The sequence below is a fragment of the Mobula hypostoma genome, chromosome 19, assembly GCF_963921235.1.
Source record: "Mobula hypostoma chromosome 19, sMobHyp1.1, whole genome shotgun sequence".
Lineage (NCBI taxonomy): Eukaryota > Metazoa > Chordata > Chondrichthyes > Myliobatiformes > Myliobatidae > Mobula > Mobula hypostoma.
The window spans coordinates 34,198,113-34,221,589 of NC_086115.1; the positions used below are offsets into that span (position 1 = coordinate 34,198,113).

The window sequence follows — 23,477 nt, forward strand, 5'->3', positions numbered from 1 at the left end:
CTCACAACAAGATTGCTAATTAATCCTTCCTCATTGCTCAATACCCAGTCTAGAATAGCCTGCTCTCTAGTTGGTTCCTCGACATGTTGGTTCAAAAAACCATCCCGCATACATTCCAAGAAATCCTCTTTCTCAGCACCCTTACCAATTTGGTTCACCCAATCTACATGTGGATTGAAGTCACCCATTATAACTGCTGTTCCTTTATTGCACACATTTCTAATTTCCTGTTTAATACCATCCCCAACCTCACTACTACTGTTAGGTGGCCTGTACACAACTCCCACCAGTGTTTTCTGCCCCTTAGTGTTATGCAGCTCTACCCATATCGATTCCACATCCTCCCGGCTTATGTCCTTCCTTTCTATTGTGTTAATCTCCTCTCTAACCAGTAACGCCACCCCACCTCCTTTTCTTTCATGTCTATCCCTCCTGAATATTGAATATCCCTGAATGTTGAACTCCCATCCTTGGTCACCCTGGAGCCATGTCTCTGTGATCCCAACTATATCATATTAATTAATAACAATCTGCACTTTTAATTCATCCACCTTGTTACGAATGCTCCTTGCATTGACACACAAAGCCTTCAGTCGCGCTTTTACAACTCTCTTAGCCCTTATACAATTATGTTGAAAAGTGGCCCTTTTTGATGCTTGCCCTGGATTTGTCGGCCTGCCACTTTTTCTTTTCACCTTACTACTTTTTGCTTCTACCCTGATTTTACACCCCTCTGTGTCTCTGCACTGGTTCCCATCCCCCTGTTGTAAACTAACCTCCTCTCGCCTAGCCTCTTTAATTTGATTCCCACCCCCCAACCATTCTAGTTTAAAGTCACCTCAGTAGCCCTCATCAGGATCTCTTTTAGGGCAGGTGTGACCTGCACACTAAGGATGGGTTGCACTTGAATCTGAGAAGGACCAATATCCTGGCAGGGAGGTTTGATAACACTATTGGGAAGATTTTAAACTAGAACTGCTGGAAGTGGGAACCAAACTGAAGAGACAGAGGAAGGGGCAGTTGGCTCACAAATAGAGAAAACTTGGAACAGTGCGAGAAGGAGAATAGGCAGGTGACAGAGAAGGGATACACTTAGACTGATGGTTTGAGATGTGTCTATTTTAATACATGGAGTATCATGAACAAAGCAGATGAGCTTAGAGCATGGATCAGCACTTGGAGCTATGGTGTTGTGGCCATTACAGAGACTTGGATGGCTCAGGGGCAGGAATGGTTACTTCAAGTGCCAGGCTTTAGATCTTTCAGAAAGGACAAGGAGGGGGGCAAAAGAGGTAGGGGTGCAGCACTGCTGATCAGAGATAGTGTCACAGCTGCAGAAAAGGAAGAAGTAATGGAGGGATTGTCTACTGAGTCTGTGTTAGTCGAAGTTAGAAACAGGAAGAGGTCAATAGCTCTAGTGGGTCTTTTTTATAGACCACCCAATAGTAACAAGGACATCAAGGAGCAAATAGGGAGACAGATTCCTGAAAAGGTGCAATAATAATGGGGTTGTCATGATGGGAGATTTTAATTTCCCCTATATTGATTGGCATCTCCCTGGAGCAAGGGGTTTAGATGAGGTGGAGTTTGTTAGGTGTGTTCAGGAAGGTTTCTTGACACAATATGTAGATAAGCCAACTAGAGGAGAGGCTGTACTTGATCTGGTATTGGGAACTGAATCTGGTCAGGTGTCAGGTCTCTCGGTGGGAGAGCATTTTGGAGATAGTGATCACAATTCTATCTCCTTTACCAGATTATTGGGGAGGGATTGGAGCAGAAAAGTTAGGAAAGCGTTTAATTGGAGTAAGGGGAAAGGTGAAGCTATTAGGCAGGAAATTGGAAGGATAAATTGGGAAAAGATGTTCTCAGGGAAATGTACAGTAGAAATGTGGCAAATGTTCAGGGGATATTTACGTGGAGTTCTGCATAGGTACATTCCAATGAGACGGGGAAGGATGGTAGGGTACAGGAACCATGGTGTACAAAGGATGTTGAAAATTGGGTCAAGAAGAAAAAAACAAGATTAAGGAAAACCCCAAGGCATTATACAAATATGTGAAGAGCATGAGGATAAGATGTGAGAGATTAAGACGAATCAAGTGTGACAGAGGGAAAGTGTGTCTGGAACTGGAGGAGAAAGCAGAGGTACTTAATGAATACTTTATACTCCTATACCTTTATACTTTATACTTTGCTTCAGTATTCGCTATGGAAAAGGACCTTGGCGATTGTAGGGATGACTTACAGTTGACTGAAAAGCATGAGCATTAAGAAAGAGGATGTGCTGGAGCTTTTGGAAAGCATCAAGTTGGATAAGTCACTGGAACCAGATGAGATATATCCCAGGCCACTGTGGGAGGCAAGGGCGGAGTTTGCTGAGCCTGTGGCAATGATTTTTGCATCATCAATGAGGACGAGAGAGTGGTCGACCTGTCTGAAGAACCACCCAACATCATGCCTATAGCACTAAAGTTGGCAAGGGTTCTGTATTTTGTCCACATTGGCATTTTGTCCACAAGTGTCTCAGGGGGCCAGGCCTAATATCATAGGACCAAACCAATTTTTTAAAGAGACATAACCAGCAATTGAAAGCACTCAGTGTAACTGTCAGTCTCTCCACCCATAACACAACAGCCGCTGCAGCTCTTCAGCAAACCTTCAGAATCCCTCATCATAGAAGGTTGGAAATTTTGTGGGAAAGTGAAATTTCCAAATACTGGTGCCATCTCAATCAGGGAAAATAAAAAGAAAGAAGTTCAAAGTGAGTAAAAATATGGTGTAAAGAATAATGGACAATTACCTAAAATTTGAGTAACACAGAAAATGCTGGAGCAACTCAGCAGGCCAGGCAGCATCTATGGAGAAAAGTACAGTTGTTGGCACGTGGCCAAGTGATTAAGGCATTAGACTAGTGATCTGAAGGTCGCGAGTTTGAGCCTCAGCTGAGACAACGTGTTGTGTCCTTGAGCAAGGAACTTAACCACACATTGTTCCTACACGATTATAGCCCAGAGGCAGAACTTGGTGCAGTACGGACAAGACAAGACAGTCAGCATTTTGGGCCAAGTCCCTTCAGGAAGACTAGATTAAAAAAATGAAGAATAGATTTTAAATGTGGGGGGAGGGAAGAGAGAAGCAAAAGGTGATAGGTGAAACGGGAATGCAAAGGGGTGAAGTGAAGAGCTGAGAAGTTGATTGGTGAAAGAGATAAAGGGCTAGAGATTGTAGAATCTGATATGTGGGGTTAGAAGGCCACAGAGGAATGTAAAGGTGAAAGGAGTATCAGAGGGAGGTGATGGGCCGGCAAGGAGATACGATGAGAGAAGGAAAAAGGGATGTGACCTGTGATGGAGAGGCTGGTGGGGGTGGGGGGTGGGGAGGCACTACCAGAAGTTTGAGAAATCAATGTCCATGCCATCAGGTTGAGGGCTACACAGACGCAATATAAGGTGTTGTTCCTCCAACAATAGTGTGGCCTCATCGCGACAGAAGGAGAAGCCATTGATTGACATATCGGAATGGGAATGGGAAGTGGAATTAAAATGGGTGGCTGATGGGAGATTCTGCCTCTTCTGGCGGACTTGGCAGAAAGGTCTCCCAATCTACGTCAGGCCTCACCGATAAGCAGAACAACACAGTGGGACCACTGGACACGGTATATGACCCCCATAGACTCACAGGTGAAGTGTTGCTTCACCTGAAAGGACTGTTTGGGGATCTAAATGGTAGTGAGGGAGGAGATGTAGGGGCATGTGTAGCACTTGTTCCACTTGCAAGGATAGGTTCCAGAAGGGAGATCAGTGGTGAGGGATGAATGAACAAGGAGTCGTGTAGGGTGTGATCCCTGTGGAAAGCAGAAAGTGGGGGTGAGGGAAAAATTTACTTGGTGGTGGGATCCCATAGGAGATGTCAGACATTCCTTAGAATTATGTGCTGGGTGTGGAGGCTGGTCAGACAGTAGGTGAGGACAAGAGGAACCCTATCCCTGGTAGTGTGGCGTAAGGATGGCAGAAGAGCAGAGATGTGTGAAATGGAAGAGATGTGGTTGAAGGCAGCATTGATGGCAGTGGAAGGGAAGCCACTTTCTTTGAAAAAGGAGGACATCTCCTTCATTCGAGAATGAAAAGCCTCAGCCTGAGAGCAGATGCAGCGGAGAAGGAGGAATTGAGAGAAGGGGTGACGTCTTTACAAGTAATAGGGTGGGAAGAGTTGTAGTCTAGCTAGCTGTGAGAGTCTGTGGGTTTATCATAGACATCAGTAGATGAGCGGCCTACAAAGATAGGGACAGTGAGATTGAGAAAGGGAAAGGAGGTATCGGATTTATAATAGACATCAGTAGATAAGCTGTCTCAAATTTGGATGGTTTGACTCTACATTGTGGGCTGCATGATCCAATTTCTAAGCAAACTAGAAAAAATTGTTGCAAGCCAAGGATAAGATATGGGAGTAGAATTAGGCCATTTGGCCCGTTGAGCCTGCATCACTATTCGATCATGGCTGATTCATGATTCAGCTCACCCCATTCTCCTGCCTTCTGCCCATAATATTTGACATCTTTACAAATTAAGTACCTATCAACCCCCGCTTTATATATACACAATGACTTGGCCTCCATGGCCATCTGTGATGCTGCCTGTCAGAATGCTCTCTACAGTACATCTATACAACTCTTGAGGGTATTCGTTGACTTGTCATATCTCTCAAGCTCTTAATGAAGTATAGTTGCTGTTTTGCCTTCTTTATAACTGCATCGATATGTTGGGACCAGGTTAGAGATCTTGACACCCAGGAACTTGAAGCTGCTCACTCTCTCCACTTCGGATCCCTCTATGAGGATTGATTGTGTTCCTTCGTCTCATTCTTCCTGAAGTCCATAATCAGCTCTTTTGTCTCACTGATGTTGAGTGCAAGGTTGTTGCTATGACACCACTCCACTAGTTGGCATATCTCCTCCATCTGAGATTCTACCAACAATGCTTGTATCATCAGCAAATCCATAGATGGTACTTGATCTATGCTTAGCCACACAGTCATGGGTATAGAGAGAGTAGAGCAGTGGGCTAAGCACACACGCCTGAGGTGCACCAGTGTTGATCATTAGTGAGGAGGAGATATTCTCACCAATCCGCACAGATTGTGGTCTTCCAGTTAGGAAGATGAGGATCCATTTGCAGAGGAAAGTAAGAGAGGGAAAAGGAAATGGGAAATGGAAAAGGAGTTGTGGGGGGAGCGTTGGGGGGCATTACCAGAAATTTGAGAATTTGATGTTCACGCCATCAGATTGGAGGCTACCCAAACGGAATATAAGGTGACCTTATCACGACAGTGGAGAAGGCCATGGCTGACCATATGGGAAATGGAACTGAAGTGGCTGGCCACTGGGAGATCCCACTTGTTCTGGCAGACAGAGCGTAGGTGCTCGGCAAAATGGTCTCCCAATCTATGTTGGGACTCACTGATGTACACGAGGCTGCACTGGGAGCACCAAACACAGTAAACAACCTCAACAGACACTCAGGTGAAGTGTCGGCTCACCTGCAAAGACTGTTTAGGGCCCTGAATGGTAGTGAGTGAGAAGGTGTAGGGGCCAGTCTAGCACTTGTTCCGCTTGCAAGGATAAGTTCCAGAAGGGAGATCATTGGGGAGGGATGAATAGACAAGGAAATAACGTAGGGAATAATCCCTGCGGAAAACAGAAGGTGGGTGGGGAGAGAAAGATGTGCTAGGTGGTGGAAACCGTTAGAAGTGGCAAAAGTTTCAAAGAATTATGTGCTGTACACGAAGGCTGGTGGGCTGGTAGTGAGGACAAGAGGAATCCTATCTCTGGTAGGATGGCGGGACAATGGGGTAAGAGCAGATGTGCTGCATGACCTCACAAACAATTCCTGGAATCTGGACAGTTATGTATCAGCACACACTGTAGTCCCTGGTCCCCAAAGGCAACTAAATTCAGCTGTACTGTGCCATTAAGCGTGCATTCAGTGGAATGTTATGAGTAAAATTTTTTGTCGACAAACATGATTTATTCAAGGTTAAATCATAACCTTAAAAATATTGCGCTATGTATTGGAATTTCTAGGCATATGAACGATAGAGGCAAGCCATTCTTTTCAGAACTGCTGTTTGTTACACATTAACTACGTTCTTGAGATCACTGTAGGCCTGACTGCACTGTGTTAAGGTACTGTGGACTGCCTCTGCCACCTCACTACACTGTCCTCTAGGGGTCGCTACACTGCCCTCTGGAGTGATGGGGTGTGTGCGGTTTAATGCAGAACAATCTTGTTCACCCTGTTCAGATTTCAACTTGGAGACCTGCAAGGCTGTATCCAAGAAACCACAGGCCCTTGCTGGCTCTGAGAACATCACTGATACCAATATCTCTGTCTCCCTTCCACAGAACTCTGTGAAGGGGAAAAGCAGGGAAACACAAATAGTTAAAAGACAGTCTGAGATGACTGCCAGGTATGAAGAGTGGGCAGATAAAATATCAGCCTACCAGGTCTGGTCTGATGGGCGAAGTTGTTTATTACTGTTGCTATCCCAGCCGTCCTTTGTTATTGGATACTGAGAGCTCTGCATCAGCCTCCATTGTTGTTTCAGTGGCATCATTTCTTGGAAAAAGCTGGTTTTCTTTCTAGGATATGTTTCTATTCACCATCAGGAAATTGCTGTCAATCTGTTAGAGCAGGAAATCAGAACATAGGACACACTTCTCCATCGACTCAACATTAAAAGTCCATCTGAAGCTGTGAAAAAAAATGCAAAGAACATTATTTGAAATGAACATGAGTTACAGAACACTGTAAATTCTCCTGTATTGAAATTTTATTGCTTAACCATTGCATGGAAGCTTGATTACGGAAGTATGCCGAATGCATTGCTCTAACTGTATTTGGTGCAGAGTGTTGGTATTGTGCATTCATAGGCACGTCATTAAAGGCAGATCAGGCTGCTTGTGTCGATGGTAAATCAGAGCTATTATTTCAGACCAATAAGCTTTCATTGCAAGAAAATATTTCCCAGTTAAACAGATTACAGCCCAGTCACTTGTTTCAACAACTTCAGACAAATAAACATACCAGTACTTTCTGTTGTTATTTAGACTTCTGGTATCTACAACACTTTCTGAAACATTCTGGATGCTTAACAGTACCAAGGCTGGCGAGAGTAAGACGTCAGACAATCTCAGTGCCACACAGACAAAAATAGGTCTTTGGCCCATCGTTGAGTTGCTGCCACATGATTGGCCGATCGGATTTTGCATTAACGAGCAGGTGTACAGGTGTACATAATAAAGGGACAACTGGATGTATTGGTAACAATGCAAATATGAAATAAAAGTAACTTCCATTTGGGCTCGATATATGTACAACTTGAAATTTATTCATGTGTTGTTTAAAGTTAGGAGGACACAATAACTCTCAGCTTTGTTACAAGTAATGATGTGAAGAAAAATGATCATGTATGAAGTGATGAATTTCATGAATTTTCTTCACTAACAGCAACACACAAAGAGATTTGTTGAAAGAGAAGTTCGATCAGCTTCAATATCACTTCACGTGGGGCCCTCAGAAGGGAAACATTGACTTGAAAGATGTGATGTACAGATTGCAAGATGCTATAAATCTCAGTGTGAAATTTCAAGCCACGTGTCACCACCAACTCGCTTTCATAAATTGTCTGCAGGGAATCAATAAAGAAGCCATTCAGAGCCTCAATGAAACTCTCGCCTTCCCGCATTTCACCAGAAAACAAAGTTTCTCAATCAATTCAAGTATCAATTTGGAAAGGCATTTGAGCACCATCCACTATCAGCTATTAAACCACAATTGGATTTTGCAGTTATGTGTGTAAGAAATGGAGAGTATTCCGAAGCAAAGGAGATCTACAGTAATCTTCTGAAATTGGATGATATTCATCCAGTAATTTTTTTCCTACTAACTGTTCAATAAAGCATAAATTTGTAAATGTACTTCCTTTACAATATACACAGTGTACAATATGTTATTTCTTGCCAATGGCAAAATGCATGGGGACAGTATTTACACAGTATTCGCTCAGATTGGGGTGCAGGTGGACGATACATCCTGGCTCTACAGGTCTGGTGGGACCCAAGCCCTAGATGTCCAGAGTTGGAGAAAGGTGGTTTTCTCACCACTGAATACATTGGCTTGTTAGTGAGGGGCTAACCTGCTGTGTTTCTAGAGATAACCGCTCAAACGGGATTTCATTTATTTCAAGATACAGTGCAGAACAGGTCAGGTCCTTCCAGGAAATGAGACACAGTGCCCAGCCAACAGTTAGTTAACACAGGCCAAATCACAAGGCCATTTAAAATGAACAATTAACTCATGAACTGTGCATCCTTGGACAGTGGGAGAAAACTGGAGGACCAGGAGGAAACTCAGAGAGAACATACAAACTCCTTACAGATGGTGCCAGAATTGAACTCCAAACTCCGAACGGCCCGAGCTGTAATAGTGTCGTACAAACCGTGTCGCTACCATAGCAACCATTTATGAAAGTGTAATTTTGAAATAGTAACTTTGTTATTATCATTCCCACGCCTTGTGCTTCATTGAAGATTACTCACTCCAGTATTCAGGAACAAAAGTGGGTTTCGGGGATTTAAGTCTAAAGGAACCAACTCTGAAAATCATGATGGGTCTTCTAATGAGATTCCTTCACTGCAGATGTCACGAAGGTTGGTGGTGTTACGGATAGCGCAGAAGTGAAAGGCACTTACTGACCATTCAGGACACAAGAGGATGAATGTACACTTGTTTGAGAGAAGGTAGAGTGTTCGTAAGTGTGTTTGTGTTCTTTAAGATTAAGTTTGAATCTTTGTTGTAACACACTTCTATACAACAGGCATCGTCGGTTCAGTGGCACAGAAGTGGAAGATTGCAGAGTACATACCATGTGTCTTTAAGTATGTACTGTTTAACTTTTATCCATCCCTCATATTTGGAATGAGTTTGGAGATTTTTGAGGGAGAGGTTAATCCCAGGTTGGGATTGCACATATTGAAGTCAGACAATGGCAGGTTGACAATCCTGCTGGCACGAGCCAGACCTTGACCCTGGTTACCACCATTCACAACTCCTTCATCACGGGCAATAGCAGAGCACTTTGGATGCACTGACCCCACTTAAAATTGTTTGTAGAAATTCAGTATACTCTCGCACAAGCTTGAGAAATGATTGAGGTTCACCAGGTCACCCAAAAGATAGATAGGTGTAGTAAAAGTGAAATGTCGAGGAATCTGTGGGACAGAATGGCCCAGGGAGAGCGGGATGGCACACGGGAAACTCGTGGGAGTAACAGTAACGAGGAGAGATACTCATGCTTTAAGGTTGAAGTGAGGCTGTGATGGGGGAGGTGAGAGTAACTGGGGAATGATAATGCTTGTGGTTCAGAGAGCTGATGAGCCTGCCATGGGTTATGCAGAGTGTAGATATCAAGCATATGAGGAACACTCCAGTTGGAAAATCCAGGGATGGTTGATCCAGTCGACATGAAAATGCAGAATGAAGGCCTGAGCTCAACCCAGCAGGAAGTTTTAGTTTTGGGGATAGTTATAGGATCAACATATTCCACCAGAGAGATAGATCAGAGGAGGAGGAAGAGAGGTCGTAAAGTGGCTATAGTGGATGTAGCTACTATGAAGACACAGTGGACATTGTTTCTGTGCCAGCAAATAGGGCACCTAGCAAGGGAGTGCCCAAATAGGCATAGACTGGTAAAGGTGTTGGCACAGAATGTTACAGCTATGGCCTAACAGGGCATAGTTGGACAATGTGTCTGACAAAACAGAGAAAGGTGTGAAAGTCACCCACCAAAACAGGCAGGAACAACAGCAGAACCTTCTCTGTCTGACCAGATTGTGAAGCTGGTGAAGTCAGCATCCAGGTCAGACAAGTAGCTGGTGGTAGCATCCATTGTTAATACTGGTCACGACAGATGTACGCAAGAGGTTTCTTTGTAGGCTAGCAATGTGATATGTCTGTGGACACTGGGTTACCAGTGATAACTGATCCAGCCTTGCCAGTGGCTGGAGAGATGATTTACATTAATGTGTAGAGGTGAATGAATGAGGGCAGAGAGAAGGGAGCCTCAGTTTCTTGAGATTGAGGGAGCGCAGTGATGTGCGTGAAACACCCTGGTTTCCTTGGCTGCATAAGTCTCGGGAAGACACTCTCCGGTCCCGCCCAGCTCGTGAGATTGAGATGGTTTATCCCACCCCAAACCCCAGTTTGTGTGGATGCTGTGTAATTTGCTACCCTCTTACAAATTAGTGCCATGAATTTATAGACAATACATTGCATATGACTGAAGGAATTATATTTATGAATCTTAACCTAACTAAAGGGTTAGGAAAGAATAACAAAAGGAAAAGTGCCCATTCTAATTAAGCAGTCAAGTGCGCACAATTTGGAGCTCATCTTGAACTTCTCTGTTGCGAACACGCACTGGGCCTTCGGTCAGTGTGAAAGCCCTCACCACCCTCCAGACGTCGATCGCTATCTATCTCGAGCAAACGAGCCTACCACTGGATCGTATGCTAAGATCGGATCTCCCCAGCATCTTCTCTCTCCACCCCCCACTGAACACAAGCCCAAAACCAACCTTATTGTCTCTCACAAAAAAATCTCCCACTAATTGGATGGTACACATTCCACAACATCTCTTATCTACAATAATAACCCAAACAATAACTGAAACCAGAATAAACAGCACTTACAGAGCTGATAAATGAAATACCTACAGCATAACAGTATAGATGTGAACCAAGGCATTACGCTCTCCCCCACCACATATGCTCATGTCCTCATGACTTTGAAATAATTTGTCATCTCGTCATTAATAACACTGTTTTCAAAGGAATTTCGTGATGTCAGAACTTCTAATCCAGCTGTAAGTAGTAGTGACATATCTCACTCGGGGGACAGTCTCAACAGTCTGTTTCCCTGTGTTAGAGTGATTTTTGGGTTTAGGATATATACATTTAACAATTGACTTTAATTGACAATTATCAGCCTTCACGTCTGAAACTGCATTGTGCATTTAATTTGGAGTACAGCTCTGAGCAATGGGTTCCTAAAAGCACTGAGTCTCAGTCCAGACAATGCTGATTAAAATTCATTTCCATGTCTGTGGTGTGGATGTGAATCAGGAGATGTGAAGGTTGTGTGTAGTTTCAAAGAAAGCATTGTCCATACATTGAAAATATGGAGTTGTCTTTTGATGTTTGGCACATCAAATATCGAGCCCCATCTTGGGCCAGCAGACCTTTCCTCCAAAGGCGTCTCTATATGATGCCTGCTGTACCTTGTTTTGTCGAATAAAGAAACTGCTTTGTATCTATCAGTAATTTTCTCTGGTGATCTCATTCACGCAACAACACCCCGGCACTACATAGGGCAGCCCATCTGCGGATCTCCTGACTCTTTGAGGCCTCCTTATCCCATCATCTATGTCTTCAGTTTCAGACACTCCTTGGGATACTTCTCAGGCAGAACCAGTTGGGAATGCCGAGGCCGGTCCAGAGCCGATGTGACCCGGTATAGCATCTCGTTCCTCAACTCCAATCTGGGCCATTCCCTCAGTAGTAGAGACACAGCAGAGTGTTTCATCAGGTCGCGACCCTGTGCCCTGATCCTGATACAGAACACCACCTAAGCACTCTCTGCTGGCGTCTGTATACAATACATACGGCAGCCGGGGGTCTGCGAAAGCTCACACAGGCGCTTTTGTCAGCAGATCCTTCAGCAACTCTTCATATTTCACATCCCATCTTACCCCAAAAGGCTCTGAAGGGCTAAAATAATCTTTACCATCCACTACTTTCTTTCTCCCCTCCTTCCCCAGTGGAGGGTAAGCTTCTCCCCGGCTTGTGTCACCGGGACTCTGGACATTACCATCACTGGGAAGAGGTGCACCATTGGCATCCCCCGCCTGTGGATGACCTCTCGCTCCAAAATGTTCCTGACACTCGCTGCCATCCTGTTCACCTGTACAACTGAGGGCTTCTGCAATTCGGGCCTCACCAGTACCTCAGCAGGTAAGCCTGGCTCCGCTTCGTGGTTTTTCCAGAGCATCCACCAAAAGAACCTCAGCCTCAGGCTTTCCGGGAAATTCGGGGCTTCCCATCGCTCTCGCTACTTTCCCAGGTGAACCACGCAGACCCTCGTTCACGCTCAAAAGCAGCTCGAAACACAATGTGAATGGACAATGTTGTCAGAAAGCTTTCTTCAACTTTCTCCTTGCAGGCTCCCGCGAGCTTCCTCACAATAGGAATATTCGTCCCCACAAGCATTGAAGCTTCGTCCTTCTCGACTGTGTCCAGACAAACCGACATTAATGTATCAAGGACCTCAGCTACTCCCACATCTGACTCTGAAAACTCCAGCTTCAATGAGAAGTAACCGTCGTACAGATAGTCATCGGTACTAAGACCCCAGATCTCTAGCGCACTGAGTGGCGTCAATGGTAAATGTGTCAAAAACCGGTTGTAAAATGAACGGAACAGCAGAGAAACCTGAGAGACAGTGTCAAGTATGGCTCTAGTATAAATACCCTGTAGCGATACGCTGGAGCTTGGCCTCACAAAGCTTTCAGGAAAAGGGTATTTTTCTTTAGGGTGCTCCTTGATGTTTTGCTGGGAATGTGTTCCCCCTGAAATGCCAGGCCATTCCCTCACTGGGTCTCTTCTCGTAGGAACCTGGGGGTCTCACTCTGGGAGGGTTTTCCGGTAATTCACACTCCCTCCTGACACGTCCCTCTTCACCACAGTTATAACAGACAATACCGGTCACTTCCCTTCTCGCGGGACCCAATTCACTTGCACCCCTCTGTCCCCTCAGGGTGTCCAACTCCCCGTCGGCTTTATTGTGCGGAGTGACCGAACCTGCCGATAAAAACCGGGACATCTTGGTTCTAAACTCTGCCACGATCTCCTTTACCACTCCCCAGGGTGGGTTATTAGTGGTCACCTCAGCCAACTGTACCTGTTGACAGAGGCCTCCCGCACCTCCATCGCATTCTCCTCCTCCCTTACCTCTCTGATCAGCTGGACAAATGAGGGTGGGGAGTGCGCGCGTCTTACGAGACATTTGGAGATGCCAAGCGATCAGGTCTGGTGCCTGGGTGCCTTTCGTCACGGTGCAATCTTAACGGATTCACCGTAGCCATTTGAGTGGACACCCCCTCCCTACACCGCAAGCAACTCAGCTGCCTCTCTGGCCGGAAAATGTAGGCAGAAGGTTTCCGTACTTCTCCTCAAACATGCTCTGAAATCCCGTCATGATCTCCGTTGAGCTTCCTGTTACTCCAAATACATTTTCTAGCGCTTGCAGGTAGCCAGCAGAGATAGCAAAGAGGTTTTGTGTCTTTGCGGATCTCATTACATCAGCAGCCAAACCCTTCAAACTTTCAACTAATCGCTGTCTTTTTATGGCATCGGATCACTGCCACACATCCAGCATCTGAGAGGTCTGGTTTGCCCAGGTCTCATACTCCTCTTTGCCCTCGGGAGTGGGCTTCACCCCTCAGAGCATTCTCAGCTTTCGATAGCTAGGTACCTCAGCCTGTGCACTGGGGCATTTGATCGCCAGGGAGGTAAGGGCTGATAGTAATTCAGAATTCTCACTTCTCGCTGGGGGACTCGTTAGACATTTCAAATCAGACCACTCCTTCCCCTCACTCCGCAGGAAGGAGAGCAACCTGTCTTTGACGTCCCCCCCCCCCCCAACTACGGGAGACCCAGCTTGTGATTCGGCACGCTCACCTGCATTCCCCTCATTCCGGAAAGTATGGACAGCCCACGATGCCCCCCTCTCCCGGGACCCAAAAAGTACCAGGCTGTTCAACTGCCGTTCTGTCAGCGCTAGTCTGAACGAGAACAAAATCTTTGCCCACAATTTCATCAAACCTCCGCTCAATCCCTGTAGCATCCATAACCACATATCGTAATCACTTTACCGGACAATAGTTTTACCCAGACATAAACACACAACCAACCAGATCAACGCTCAGGGCAATTACAAATCATCCAACGAACTCGATCCTGGACGCGCCCCCACAATGAAACACCCTGGTTTCCTTGGCTGTGTAAGTTGAGGGTAGACAACCTCAAGTCCCACTGAACTCGTGAAGCTGAGATGGCACCCTCAACCCCGGTTTGTGTGGACACTGTGTAATTTGTTACCCTGTTAGAAATTAGTGCAACGAAATAACAGTAAGTACACTGCATATCATTAAAGGAATTATACTTATGAATCTTAACTTAACTTAAGCGATTGTAAGGATGACTTACAGCGGATTGAAAATCTTGAGCATATAGACATTAAGAAAGAGGATGTGCTGGCGCTTTAGGAAAGTATCAAGTTAGACCAGACGAGATATACCCCAGTCTACTATGGGAGGCGAGGGAGGAGACTGCTGAGCCTCTAGCGATGATCCTTGCATTATCAATGGGAAACGGAGATGTTCTGGAGGATTGGAGGGTTGCAGATTTTGTTCCCTTATTCAGGACAGGGAGTAGAGATAGCCCAGGAAACTATAGATCAGTGAGAGTTACTTCAGTGGTTCGAAAGTTGTTGGAAAAGATCCTGAGAGGCACAATTTATGAACATTTGGAGAGGCATAATATGATGAGGAGTAGTCAATATGGCTTTGTCAAGAGCCGGTTGTGCCTTACGTGCCTGATTGAATATTTTGAGGATGTGACTAAACACATTCATGGGGGTAGCACAGTAGATGTAGTGTATATGGATTTCAGCAAGGCATTAGATAAGGTACCCCATGCAAGACTTATTGAGTAAGTAAGGAGGTGTGCGATCCAAGGGAACCTTGCTTTGTGGATCCAGATTTGGCTTGTTCACAGAAGACAAAGCGTGGTTGTAGATGGGTCATATTCTGCATGGATGTCAGTCACCAGTGGTGTGCCTCTGGGATCTGTTCTGGGACCTCCTCTCTTAGTCATTTTTATAAATGACCTGGATGATGATGTGGAAGGTTGGGTTAGTAAATTTGCTGATGACACAAAGGTTGAGGGTGTTGTGGATAGTGTGGAGGGCTGTCAGAGTTTACAGCGGGACATTGATAGGATGCAAAACTGGGCTGAGAAGTGGCAGATGGAGTTCAACCCAGATAAATGTGGGGTGGTTCATTTTGGTAGGTCAAATATGATGGCAGAATATAGTATTAATGGTAAGACTCTTGGCAGTGTGGAGGATCAGAGGGATCTTGGGGTCCGAGTCCATCGGATGCTCAAAGCAGCTGCGCAGGTTGACTGTGTGGTTAAGACAGCATATGGGGAGGCCATTTATTCAGCATTTTCATATGATGTAATTTGACCATTTCCAAACTTATTTTACTTCTCTGTACTGTTGGTTGAGAGGAATGGAGTCATCGACACTAAGATTTTCTTCTCTTCCATTTTTAAGTTGTTAGAATTGCACAAGTCGTTTTAGTTTAGTTGCCTAATTCTGTTTAGTTTAGTTTTTTTTGGGGGGGTGGGGTTTGTTTTTTTTTAATTTTTTTTCTTTTTCATAATTTTTCTCTAGTTTTTTTTTTGTCCTGTATTGTTATCCTATACGATCGGGAGTTTTGTCAATTTATACTACTTGATTTTATAATTATTTATTTTAAATATAGCACTGTATTTCCAACAATTTGTACTATTGCTATGTTATGTTTATATTTATGAAACTAATAAAAAGATTGAAAAAGAAAAGAAAGAAAGCATACGGTGTATTAGCCTTCATCAACCGTGAGATTGAGCTTAAGAGCTGAGAGGTAATATTACAGCTGTATAGGACCCTGGTCAGACCCCACTTGGAGTACTGTGCTCATTTCTGGTCACCTCACTACAGAAAGGATGTGGAAACTATAGAAAGGGTGCAAAGGAGATTTAGAAAGACGTTGCCTGGATTGGAGAACATTTCCTATGAGAATAGATTGAGTGAACTCTGCCTTTTCTCCTTGGAGAGATGTAGGATGAGAGGTGACCTGATAGAGAGGAATAAGATGATGAGAGGCAGTGATTGTGTCACTAATCAGAGACTTTCTCCCAGGGCAGAAATGGCTGACAAGAGAGGGCAAGATATCCTGAAGTGGGAGGGTGAGGAGCCAGAGGCTGTGATACATATAGGTACCAATGTCGTAGGAAGGAAAAGGGAAGAGGTCCTGAAAGGAGAATATAAGGAGTTAGGAAGGGAGTTCAGAAGAAGGACCGCAAAGGTAGTAATCTCGGGATTACAGCTTGTGCCTCACGACAGTGAGAGTAGGAATGGAATGATGTGGAGGATAAATGCATGGCTGAGGGATTGGAGCAGGGGGCAGGGATTCAAGTTTAGAACATAGAACATAGAATAGTACCGCACAGTACAGGCCCTTCAGTCCACAATGTTGTGCCGACCCTCAAACCCTGCCTGCCACCTTAAATTCCTCCATATATCTGTCCAGTGGTCTCTTAAATTTCACTAATGTATCTGCCTCCACCACTGACTCAGGCAGTGCATTCCACGCACCAACCACTCTCTGAGTGAAAAACCTTCCTTTAATATCCCCCTTGAACTTCCCACCCCTTACCTTAAAGCCATATCCTCTTGTATTAAGCAGTGGTGCCCTGGGGGAGAGGCGCTGGCTATCCACTCTATCTTTTCCTCTTATTATCTTGTACACCTCTATCATGTCTCCTCTCATCCTCCTTCTCTCCAAAGAGTAAAGCCCTAGCTCCCTTAATCTCTGATCATAATGCATACTCTCTAAGCCAGGCAGCATCCTGATAGATCTCCTCTGTAGCCTTTCCAATGCGTCCACATCCTTCCTATAGTGAAGCGACCAGAACTGGACACAGTACTCCAAGTGTGGCCTAACCAGAGTTTTATAGAGCTGCATCATTACATCGCCACTCTTAAACTCTATCCCTCGACTTATGAAAGCTAACACTCCATAAGCTTTCTTAACTACCCTATCCACCTGTGAGGCAACTTTCAGGGATCTGTGGACATGTACCCGCAGATCCCTCTGCTCCTGCACACTACCAAGTATCCTGCCATTTACTTTGTACTCTGCCTTGGAGTTTGTCCTTCCAAAGTGTACCGCCTCACACTTCTCCGGGTTGAACTCCATCAGCCACTTCTGAGCCCATTTCTGCATCCTATCAATGTCTCTCTGCAATCTTTGACAATCCTCTACACTATCTACAACACTACCAACCTTTGTGTTGTCTGCCAACTTGCCAACCCACCCTTCTACCCCCACATCCAGGTCGTTAATAAAAATCACGAAAAGTAGAGGTCCCAGAACCGATTCCTTGTGGGACACCACTAGTCACAATCCTCCAGTCTGAATGTACTCCCTCCACCACCACCCTCTGCCTTCTGCAGGCAAGTCAATTCTGAATCCACCTGGTCAAACTTCCCTGGATCCCATGCCTTCTAACTTTCTGAATAAGCCTACTGTGTGGAACCTTATCAAATGCCTTACTAAAATCTATATAGATCACATCCACCGCACTACCTTCATCTATATGCCTGGTCACCTCCTCAAAGAACTCTATCAGGCTTGTAAGACACGATTTGCCCTTCACAAAGCCATGCTGACTGTCCCTGATCAGATCGTGATTCTCTAAATGCCCAGAGATCCTATCTCTAAGAATCTTTTCCAACAGCTTTCCCACCACAGATATAAGGCTCACTGGTCTATAATTACCCGGACTATCCCTACTCCCTTTTTTAAACACGGGGAAAACATTCGCCTCCCTCCAATCCTCCAGTACCATTCCCGTGGACAACGAGAACATAAAGATCCTAGCCAGAGGTTCAGCAATCTGTTCCCTCGCCTCATGGAGCAGCCTGGGGAATATTCCATCAGGCCCCAGGGACTTATCCATCCTAATGTATTTTAACAACTCCAACACCTCCTCTCCCTTAATATCAACATGCTCCAGAACATCAACTTCACTCATATTGTCCTCACCATCATCAAGTTCCCTCTCATTGGTGAATACCGAAGAGAAGTATTCATTGAGGACCTCGCTCACTTCCACAGCCTCCAGGCACATCTTCCCACCTTTATCTCTAATCAGTCCTACCTTCACTCCTGTCATCCGTTTTTTCTTCACATAATTGAAGAATGCCTTGGGATTTTCCTTTACCTTTCTTGCCAAGGCCTTCTCATGCCCCCTTCTTGCTCTTCTCAGCCCCTCTTAAGCTCCTTTCTTGCTTCTCTATATTCTGCAATAGACCTATCTGATCCTTGCTTACTAAACCTGGATCATTTCTGGATCATTGGGACCTCTTTTGGCGCAGGTGTGACCTGTACAAAAAGGATGGGTTGCACTTGAATCCTAGGGGGACCAATATCCTGACGGGGAGATTTGTGAAGGCTACTGGGGAGACTTTAAACTAGAATGGTTAGGGTGTGGGAATCAAATTGAAGAGACTAGGAGAGAGGTGGTTCATTCACAAATAGAGAAAGCTAGTAGACAGTGTGTGAGGGAGGATAGGCAGGGGAAAGAGAACGGGAGCACTCAGACCGAAGATGTAGGGAAGAAGGAAGAAAAATGTTAATGCTAGGAGCATCGTAAGAAGGGTGAATGAGCCTAGAGCATGGATTTATACCTGGAAATATGATGTTGTAGCTATTAGTGAAACATGGTTGCAGGAGGGGTGTGATTGGCAACTAAATATTCCTCGATTTCATTGCTTCAGGTATGACAGAATCGGAGGGGCAAGATGAGGAGGTGTTGCATTGCTTGTCAGAGAAAATATTACAGTGGTGCTTTGGCAGGATAGATTAGAGGACTCATCTAGGGAGGCTATTGGGGTGAAACTGAGGAATGGGAAAGGTGTAGTAACGCTTCTAGGGATGTATTATAGACCACCTAATGGGGAGCGAGAATTGGAAGAGCAAATTTGTAAGGAGATAGCAGATATTTGTAGTAAGCACAGGGTTGTGATTGTGGGAGATTTTAATTTTCCACACATGGACTGGGAAGCCCATTCTGTAAAACGGCTGATGGTTTGGAGTTTGTAAAATGTGTGCAGGATATTTTTTGCAGCAATACATAGAGGTGCCAACTAGAGAAGGGGCAGTGTTGGATCTTCTGCTAGGGAATGAGATAGGTCAGGTGATGGAGGTATGTGTTGGGGAGCACTTCGGGTCCAGTGATCACAATCCCATTAGTTTCAATATAAATATGGAGAAAGATAGGACTGGACCCAGGGTTGAGATTTTTGATTGGAGAAAGGCTAACTTTGAAGAGATGTGAAAGGATTTAGACGGAGTGGATTGGGACAATTTGTTTTATGGGAAGGATGTAATAGAGAAATGGAGGTCATTTAAAGGTGACATTTTGATTGTGCAGAATCTTCATGTTCCTGTTAGCTTGAAATGAAAGGTTAAAAGTTTGAGAGAGCCATAGTTTTCAAGGGATATTGGAAACTTGGTTTGGAAAAAGAGAGAGATCTACAATAAATATAGGATACATGGAGTAAATGAGGTGCTCAAGGAATATAAAGAATGTAAAAAGAATCTTAAGAAAGAGATTAGAAAAGCTAAAAGAAGATATGAGGTTGCTTTGGCAAGTAAGATGAAAATAAATCCAAAGGGTTTCTACAGTTATATTAATAGCAAAAGGATAGTGAGGGATAAAATTGGTCCCTTAGAGAATCAGAGTGGACAGCTATGTGCGGAGTCAAAAGAGATGGGGGACATTTTGAACAATTTATTTTCATCGGTATTCACTAAGGACAAGAATATTAAATTGTGTAAGGTAAGGGAAACAAGTAGAGTAGTTATGGAAACTATGATGATTAAAGAAGAGGAAGTACTGGCGTTTTTAAGGAATGTAAAAGTGGATAAGTCTCCAGGTCCTGACAGGATATTCCCTCGGAACACTCACAATGTGCTGGAGGAACTCAGCAGGTCAGTCAGCATCAGTTGAAAAGATTAGTCGATGTTTCGGCCCAAAACCATTCATCAGGACTGAAGGAAGAACTTTGGGGAGGGTTTGAAGAATGCTGGTAGTTGAAAAACACAGTAATTTGAAAGACAAAGGGGTGGGGGAGGGGAAGCAGGGAGATGATTGGCAGGAGAACAATGCGGAGTAGTAGAAGGAGGCAGAACTATAGGGAGGTGATGTGAAATAGGGATAGAGGAAGGGAGGGGGAGGGAATTACTGGAAGTTGGAGAATTCTATGTTCATACCAAGGGGCTGGAGACTACCTAGACAGTATATGAGGTGTTGCTCCTCCAACCTGAGTTGAGCCTCAACATGGCAGTAGAGGAAGCCATGTATGGACATATCTGAATGGAAATGGGAAGCAGAGTTGAAGTGGGTGGCTACCGGGAGATCCAGTCTGTTGTGGCGGATGGAGTGGAGGTGCTCAACGAAGCGGTCCCCCAATCTGCGTCGGGTTCACCGATGTAGAGGAGGCCGCACCGGGAGCACCGGATGCAATAGATGACCCCAACAGATTCGCAAGTGAAGTGTTGCCTCACCTGGAAGGACTGTTTGTGGCCCTGAATGGTGGCAAGAGAGGAGGTGTAGGGACAGGTGTAGCACTTACGCTTACAGGGATAAGTGCCGGATGGGAGATTCGTGGGGATGGACATGCGGATAAGTGAGTCGCGGAGGGATTGGTCCCTGCGGAAAGCAGAGAGGGGTGGAGAGGGAAAGATGTGCTTAGTGGCGGGGTCCTGTTGAAGGTGGGGGAAGTTGCAGAGGATAATGTGCTGGATCCGGAAGCTGGTAGGGTGGTAGGTGAGGACAAGGTTGAACTCTGTCCCTGTTGTGGTGGCGGGAAGATGGGGTGAGGGCCGAAGTGCGGGAAATGGACGAGATGCGGGTGAGGGCATCATTGATCACCGTAGAAGGGAAACCACAATCCTTAAAGAAAGAGGACATATGAGACGTCCTGGAATGGAAAGCCTCACCCTGGGAGCAGATGCGGCGGAGACTGAGGAACTGGGAATAGGGAATGGCATTTTTGCATGTGGTGGGGAGGGAAGAGGTATAGTCGAGGTAGTTATGAGAGTCAGTGGGCTTGTAGAAGATATCAGTGGACAGTCTGTCTCCAGAGATGGAGAACGAGACATCGAGAAAGGGAAGAGAAGTGTCAGAGACACACCAAGTGAATTTGAGGGCTGGGTGGAAGTTTGAAGTAAAGTCGATGAAATTGACGAGCTCAGCATGGGTGCAGGAAGCAGCACCAATGTAGTCGTCAACGTATCGAAGGAAATGTCGACTAATCTTTTCAACTGATGCTGACTGACCTGCTGAGCTCCTCCAGCGCATTGTGAGTGTTCCTTTGACAACAGCATCTGCAGATTATTTTGTGTTTAGGATATTCCCTCGGACCTTGAGAGAAGTTAGTGCAGAAGTAGCAGGGGCTCAGACAGAAATATTTCAAATGTCATTAGAAACAGGGATGGTGCCGGAGGATTGACGTATTGCTCATGTGGTTCCATTGTTTAAAAAGGGTTCTAAGAGTAAACCTAGCAATTATCTGCCTGTAAGTTTGACGTCAGTGGTGGGTAAATTAATGGAAAGTATTCTTAGAGATGGTATATTTAATTATCTGGATAGACAGTGTCTGATTAGGAACAGTCAACATGGATTTGTACATGGAAGGTCATGTTTGACAAATCTTATTGAATTTTTTGAAGAGGTTACTAGGAAAATTGTTGAGGGTAAAGTGGTGGATGTTGTCTATATGGACTTCAGTAAGGCCTTTGACAAGGTTCCACACGGAAGGTTAGTTAGGAAGTTTCAATTGTTAGGTATTAATATTGAAGTAGTAAAATGGATTCAACAGTGGCTGGATGAGAGATGCCAGAGAGTAGTGGTGGATAACTGTTTGTCAGGTTGGAAGCCGGTGATTAGTGGTGTGCCTCAGGGATCTGTACTGGGTCCAATGTTGTTTGTCAAATATATTAATGATCTGGATGATGGGGTAGTAAATTGGATTAGTAAGTATGCAGATGATACTAAGATAGGTGGCATTGTGGATAATGAAGTAGGTTTTTCAAAGCTTGCAGAGAGAATTGGGTCAGCTGGAAGAGTGGGCTGAAAGATGACAGATGGAGTTTAATGCTAAAAAGTGTGAGGTGCTATATTTTGGTAGGACTAATCAAAATAGGACATACATGGTAAATGGTAGGGCATTGAGGAATGCAGTAGAACAGAGGGATCTAGGAATAATGGTGCATAGTTCCCTGAAGGTGGAATCTCATGTGGATAGGGTGGTGAAGATGGCTTTTGGTATGCTGGCCTTTATAAATCAGAGCATTGAGTGTAGGAGTTGGGATGTAATGTTAAAATTGTACAAGGCATTAGTGAGGCCAAATTTGGAGTATTGTGTACAGTTCTGGTCACCGAATTATAGGAAAGATGCCAACAAAATAAAGAGAGCACAGAGGAGATTTACTAGAATGTTACCTGGGTTTCATCTCCTAAGTTACAGAGAAAGGTTGAACAAGTTAGGTCTTTATTCTTTGAGCGTAGAAGGTTAAGGCGGACTTGATAGAGGTATTTAACATTATGAGATAGTGTTGACGTGGATAGGCTTTTTCCATTGAAAGTAGGAGAGATTCAAACAAGAGGACATGAGTTGAGATTTAAGGGGCAAAAGTTTAGGGGTAACACGAGGGGACGCTTCTTTACTCAGAGAGTGGTAGCTGTGTGGAACGAGCTTCCAGTATAAGTGGTAGAGGCAGGTTCAAATTTGTCATTTAAAAAAAAATTGGATAGGTATATGGACAGGAATGGAATGGAGGGTTATGGGCTGAGTGCAGATAAATGGGACCAGGTGAGAGTAAGCGTTCGGCACGGACTAGAAGGGCCGAGATGGCCTGTTTCTGTGCTGTAATTGTTATATGGTTATATGGCACTGTTTTAAGGTGCTTGGGAGTAGGTACAGAGGAGATGTCGGGGTAACTTTTTTACACAGAGACTGGTGAGTGTGTGGAATAGGCTGCTGGAAAAGGTGATGGAGGCAGATATGATAGGGTCTTTTAAGAGGCTCCTGGATAGGTACATGGAGCTCAGCAAAATACAGGACTATGGGAAACTCCAGGTACTTTTCAGGTAAGGACATGTTCGGCAGAGAACTGTGGGCCGAGGGGCCTGTATTGTCCTGTAGGTTTTCTACGTTTCTATGTTAAAGAGTTTGTAAAGAATAACAAAAAGAAAAGGGCTTATTTTACTCAAACAGTCAAATGTTCACAAGGTGCAGCTCATCTTGAACTTCTCTGTTACTCACGCGCTGGGCATTTGGTCAGCGTGAAAGCACACACCATCTCCGAGCGTTGCTCCCAATCCATCTCGAACGAGCTGGTCTACCACTGGATCGAATGCTATGACCGGTTCTCCCCAGCGTCTTCTCTCTCCATCTCCCACCGAACACAAGCCCAAGACCTACCTTATTGTCCCTCACCAAGAAAACCTCCCACTAATTGGA

General features: G+C 44.8%; 1 long non-coding RNA gene across 1 annotated transcript in view; it reads right to left on the reverse strand.

Moving 5' to 3' along the window:
- Nucleotides 1–23,422, reverse strand: part of LOC134358948 (uncharacterized) — a 38,841-nt gene extending 15,419 nt beyond the window's left edge. Inside the window, exons 1-2 of the long non-coding RNA XR_010020980.1 lie at nt 23,280–23,422; nt 6,500–6,749 (exon numbers count right to left, since the gene is read on the reverse strand). This is a non-coding gene — a long non-coding RNA (uncharacterized LOC134358948). The remainder of the gene's footprint in view (nt 1–6,499; nt 6,750–23,279) is intronic.
- Nucleotides 23,423–23,477: the final 55 nt, after the last annotated feature.